General features: G+C 41.2%; 1 protein-coding gene across 8 annotated transcripts in view; it reads right to left on the bottom strand.

The window, feature by feature from the left end:
• The window catches only part of KIAA1549L (KIAA1549 like), a 267,232-nt gene that overhangs the window by 243,655 nt on the left and 17,080 nt on the right, over nucleotides 1-6,497 (bottom strand). The gene's annotated exons all lie outside the window — the stretch shown is intronic.

The raw sequence follows: 6,497 nt of genomic DNA, 5'->3' as shown, positions 1-6,497 counted from the left end.
TGGCTATTTGGAAAAACAGAAAAAAGTCAAAGCAGGAAAATGTTTCAAAGGGCAATTTTAGTCCCTAATCCAAATGGTGGAGCTTTAAAGCTAAAGAGGTTCACCAAATCCTAAAAATGAAGCCTTAGTACTATCGGTTACCTAATTTAACCAAATGACTTCTTGGAGCCTCAATATCTCATCTGTATGATGAGGGAGACGGGTTAAATGAGTGTCATCTACCATTTATCTTGTTTGTTTGCTGGAGGATGCTCCCTGGGTTCCGATGCCTGGGAGTGTTTCTTTGACCAAGGCTTTCCCAGCCCAAGCCTAACATGTTATGGATATTTATGACTGTACCCGAACACCCGACAGCCCCTACAGATGGATGGCTTCCAATAAATGTTTGGTGAACAGGTGAGCGCTGATGGTCACTCAGGGGTGGTTAGTGGCTACCCTGAGAAACGGGCTGGACAAGAGTAATCGTGAGTCTTCAGGACAGCCCAGCACCTGACACACAGGGGGCACTCAGGAATTACTGATGAACAGATTAGTGATATAAGAAATCTATTGGAAATGTTTTAACTGAGCATATGGATGCGAGAAATTCTCAGTATCATCTCAGATCCAGTTCTCTGGCATAAATTTACGTGAATTCCATAAAAGGTAACTGGAAACCAAAACATTATTTTCAATATTGCCGGCATGAGAAATGCGGTGGTCACCGAGGGCAGGGAAAATGATGAGTCCCCAGACGAAATCATAATTCACTGAGCTCAAAGGGCAAATTCAGAACCAGATCCCACGGCATCTAAATTTTATTTAGATGTGGCCACAGTGTGACTCAGGCCTGTGCATTTTTTAAGGGCTGAAACAAGACCAAAGGCCCAAATGATTCAATCTGTACATGTGAGCTGCAGAAATTTCTCTAAAATTCTTTTAGAATTCCTGCCAGTGTACTTGAATTTCAAGCACTATGGGGGTCAAAACCCAGTCTAGTCAGTTCTCATTATCCCCAATAATAAGAGTTTGGAAATAAATGCTATTCGGTGTGCATCTGAAATCCAAAATGTGGAGACCCAAGTGTAGATATCCTTGTGGCCAGAGCCAGACTCATACCTGCTGTGTGGCCAGATCATACTACAGAAATGGCAGATGTAAAAGCTCTCTGTAAAGCATACAATATGCACCTATCAGATAAAACTGCTTTATTTGTATTTTATTTACACAATCATGGAGAGCACTCAGCAGAGCAGTGGAGAGAGCACAGGCCCTGGGCTCAGAGGGCCAGGTCCCACATCATTACACTCTGTGGTGCTGGCAAAAGCCATATCATTTCTCTAAGCCTCAGTGTTCCCATTAAAATGAAAATCATTATAGCCACAGCTCATAAAATGGCTGTGAAGGTAAGATGCTGCAATAAGCATGCCAGGCCCTCAGCACAGAGGCAGAAATACAGCAGGCATTCACAGAGTAAGTGGAAGCTATTACTTTCACTGTAAAGTCCATGTCGCAGAGTTGTGTAGTAAAGATATCCTACAGTTTCAGGAAATTCAAGTAAGAACAGTTTAAAGATAACTTTATTCCACAATTTCAACTCTGTCTTGTGGTAAGAATATATTTCAGGAGGAAAATGCCAACCTCTCTTTTTTAAAGATCCTTTTGCTAGTGTCTGGTTCTGTAAGACTTGCTCTGGTAAAAATCAACAATTTGAAAGTTCCCAGAGGACCTCTAGCACCAGACTGTGGGATGGGACCCCAAATCACAGACATCCAGCAATCCTTGCTCTTTCAGACAGGTTCTCCACATGAGGGACCCACTAGTCCATCCCTATGGGAACCCAAAGCAAGGTAGATGCAAAACTTGGCAGCCCACTCGATGAGGAATAAAGATGAGATAAATTCTTTAAACTTCCATTCTCTGTACCACTCATTTTGCACCTGAGTGCTTTACCTCCCATATTTAATCAACTATTTTCTTGCAACCACGTCCTTGTGTGTATTTCTTAAAGGCACTACTGGTTCCACTTTGGTAACCTCCCCTTGCACTGGCCTTACTTAGCACATCATGCATGTTCTGTAAACATCTGATTGGTTGATTTCTAGACATTTACAAATAGCATTGACTCGTAAAAATGTATTAAATCTAAAAGGCCAGAAACCAACAAGACTGCCAAAATCATCATCAAAATGTATGACATTATGTCAACACAGATTATTTTTCTACTAATTAATACTAAATTCAGAACAATTATTAAACATCCTTCTTAAAGATGGCTTGAGATAAGTAACTAATTCATGAGGAATCAAAAATCAGTTTCCCATCAGCATGAGTGGGGTTAGCTCTTTCCAGCTTTTTCTGGCTTTATGATGCTGCAAGCCAAAAAGCTGAGCCCACAGGCAGAGGACCCACAACAAATAGGAGGTGGAATGCCACAGCCTATGACAAAACATGGTCATATCTTCCTTCCTTCCTTCATCTTTGTCATTCTGAATTCATAAAACTGAGTACTTTCCAAGGCTTAGGAAGAGATTAAAAAAAAAAAAAAAAAAAAAAGACCAAGGTGGGCACAGGTGACTCAGAAGAGATTTCATCCGTCAGTGTGCAAAGCCAAAATAAACCCTGGGGTGGGGGAGAACAGATGGCCTGTGGGCAGTGGACAGAGCCAGGGGGATTCAGAACCATGGCCCTCTGGATGGCATTCCACCATGGGAGATGCCTATTTGTAGGAGGTGATGTCCATTTTCACCAGATGGCCAGCTCACCGCCTGGAGTCTCAACCACCAGGTAAGCTTGGTGACTTGTGAAGATTTTAACCTCACCTGAACAGAGAAAACTAACAGAGGACAGAAACTGCATCTTCCGTAACCCTTGGGACTAATGACAGTAGATTACTGAAAAGGTAAAGATGCTTGAATTATTTTCTAGCAGTTCTTGTCTGCGTGACAATAAACCAAAGACATTTAGAACGGAGTAGAAAAATATCCTCTTCCCCTCCCCCTCTGCCCCGAAGAATTACAAAAATCTCAGGGTGCTATAAACACTAACTGGAGCTGAAGGAGCTGGAAATTCCTTTAAAAGGAGACAATTTGGAGACTGAACTGATTACTAAACTTTAACTCAGACTACAGATGAATCACAGAAATTGCCCATAATGTCAAGTAGGAACCTGCATCTAAAGGTTCAGGAACCATGATGGATTATGGTTACAGCTATATTTGTAAAAGGCTTCGAGGCAAAAGGATGAAAGGAAAGATAGCAATCCTAAGAATGGTTGTGTTCGATTATGGGTGATTTTTCTTCTTCTTCTAACTTGGCTATGAAGAGAAGAAGAGTAAGTGATAACGTAATAGCAAGCAGTGTAGAACACTATCCATGGCAAAGGACTAGTGCCTTGGGTGTTGGTTGGTTGGCTAGCTGGTTGGTTGGTTGATTTTCACTTTCTAGTCCATCACCTAGAACTCAAAGGGGACTCAAGCAGAGTGTGGGGGACACAGACAGATGCTTGTGGTTAGGCTGCTGCACCATCAGCAGCCCAATAAATGGAAAGGTAGATTTCCAACAGTCTGATGGCCACATAATAGGGTATACTTCATGCAAAAGTAATTATACATCCTGCTGCCCCAAATGCTATGCCATCACCTTAAATTGCTCTAGCAGAGGTCTTCAGGCTGCATGGTCCCATAATAACTAACAAAGATGCGGTGCCAAGGATAACAAGATATGGAGGATTTTACCTGTATTCCTATGGAGAAAGAAAAAAATACAATCAACCCGTTCTAGTTAGCCTCAAACCTCAAAACCTACTCCCAAGTAAATCGGAAAGGTACAACAATAACGACAAAAAACTGCTTCAAATGTACCACAATCCAAAACTCAAACCACAGAAAAACTATCAGACCTCCTGCCCTTCACGCTGTGTACTGCTAAAAGATATGCAGGTGATTCTGAAAAGTGACACTAAATTTTCTGGCAAATGTAACGTAGCAGATCCCAATCTGTTTAGGTACAATTGAGTACAATACAACTGGAAGTTGTTACATACAGAAAGGATAATCTTGCTTGAAGTAGCAACTATCTGTCTACCAAAACTACAGATAAAACTTAAAACTACAGAGGTTGAAAACAACTGATCTTTTACCCTAGCAATCAGCCAATAAGAAAATATATTAAATTTTTTCATCAATATATAGAGTGAGGCCCCAGGAAAACATTGAAAGTGGGAGAAAAGAAAAAGAAATTCTCACGTCCACCTTCTTTCTAATCCTGTAGCCATGATTACTGTCCAAATCTTAGCACTCTTTTCCTGAGACAGCACCCAGCCTACTAACAGAATTAAGTGTATAATAAGCACTAAGTAAATGGTAGCTGTTATCATTGCTTAGGGCAGCAAGGGGACTCCTTCATATATTCTTTTTTTATTAATAATGTATTTATTAAAATTTAACATATTTGAATTATAATTGTGTTAATAGTAATACCATTACTATTATTACGTCCAATACTTATGGAGCACTATGTACAAGTACTGTGCTACATAATAATTTATGTAATCTTCAACCAACTGTGTTTGATAGGAAATATAATTATTCTTTAATGATGAAAAAAATAGAGGTACAGAGAAATTATGTAACTCTCCCCAAATCATAGTGGTAAGAGAGAGAGCCAAGGTAGGGATGTTGGCAGTCTCTAGCTTTTGTAATTTCAAATATACCATAATCCTTCGTATATTCAACAACGATTTGTTGAACACCTACTGTGTGCCAGGCACTGAGTATACAGCACTAACCAAAACAGGGTAAGTCCCTGTCCTGCTGGAGCTGACATGGTAGTGACTTGACTCCAGGTTCCCTTATCCCCAGGGATACAAACTCAAATGCCTAAATGGGCCAGAAAGGTAAAATAAATGAGTTGGATCGGATACTAGCTGGCTGTTCACCAAAACTGTCTTCTCTTCCTTCTGGGCCCACTCTTATATTACATTTCCGTCCCTCTTTCTTCAGGTAAGTGTGGCCAAGTGATAGAGCCCTAATCCATGGAATGTAAGTAGAAGGATACACAGTCCTTTGGGACCTGTTCCCCCATCTCTTCCCCCTTCCACCTGCTGGTTACAGACAAGCACAGCTGCCTTGGAAGCCACAGACTGAAGATGGCAAAATCACAAAGGATTCTGGGTCCCTGAATCACTGCTTGGTTGAGAGCTCCCTGCCAATCAGGTACACACATTTGGTTTTTATGTGAGTAATAAAACGCGATGGCTTTGAGCCATTATAGATTTGAATATTGGATTGTTACCATAGTTAACCATCTAGCCAACGTGTGAGTGCAGTGGGAGAGGCAGGGGCTGTGACAGATGCCCCATCTAAAAAGGAGGTACCAGGGGATCCCTGAGTGGCTCAGCAGTTAAGCATCTGCCTTCGGCCCAGGGTGTGATCCTGGGATCAAGTCCCATGTCGGGCTCCCTGCATGGAGCCTGCTTCTCCCTCTGCCTCTGTGTGTGTGTGTGTGTGTGTGTGTGTGTGTGTCTCATGAATAAATAAAATCTTTAAAAATAAATAAATAAATAAATAAATAAATAATAAAAAAATAAAATAAAATAAAATAAAATAGGAGGTACCAGTATTCAACATTAGCCGATTGTTGCCATGCAAGAATGTAATTTATTTTACCAGTGTGGTCAACCTTCTGATCATTTCAAGAGACCCTACAAATCCTGATTTCTATGGAGAAGCTCTTGATTTTTTAAATGCTTTTTATTTTTGTTTGACAAGTGTTTAATTTTTGAAAACACATCTGTAGACAGAAATCAGTCCTCTGGGCTACGATCCCTGCACTCCATCCCACCACCAGTACCGCATTATCCATAAGTATTTTTTTTTGCAGAATAGTCAAGAAAGGTTTTGAGAGCAGAAATAATAAAGTGAGATTTTATGGGTACAGTGAGGATGTACTAGGAAATTCTCCTCCTTCCTTTATACATACCACGATTATCCCATAACTATTACGTATGTGTAAGACGCTGTGCTAAGACAAATAAGACAGGATCCCGGCCTTTGAAACTTCAGGGGTTATTGTCATCCTTAGAGTTGAAAATGACTTCACAGTTATTCCACGTTTTAGCAGTTAAGTGGCATCGTTTCCTGCCCTGACAGCTCTGTCTACTGCCTTCTGTGCTCAGGAGCCTATATCTCAGTTGTATTCCTTAGAACTGGCTGGACTTTGTAGTATATTCTTCCCTCTTGCTCTGAGCACGTCGTCTTACTAGCCACTAAGCTCATTATTTCTCCTCATGGACATGGGCTGGCTGTGTGTCCTCAAATATAAGGAAAATAGTTTTTGCACATGTCATAGTTGTTGTGAAAGGGTTTCCAGGACCCCAGTGAACCTGGGTCTACCTGTAGAGAATTGCTCAAAGGGGCTCAGTCTGATGAAGGAGCCAGGCCAGTAAACCATCTCAGACGGTACAGGGATTGGGAGTGAGGAGGATGGCTTCTAACTCCCATGGAGGAGGGTAGACT

This window comes from Canis aureus, chromosome 21 (assembly GCF_053574225.1).
Source record: "Canis aureus isolate CA01 chromosome 21, VMU_Caureus_v.1.0, whole genome shotgun sequence".
In the NCBI taxonomy this organism is placed as follows: Eukaryota; Metazoa; Chordata; class Mammalia; order Carnivora; family Canidae; genus Canis; species Canis aureus.
Note: the sequence above shows the minus strand (reverse complement) of the source record. Positions and strands in the feature narration are given on the sequence as shown.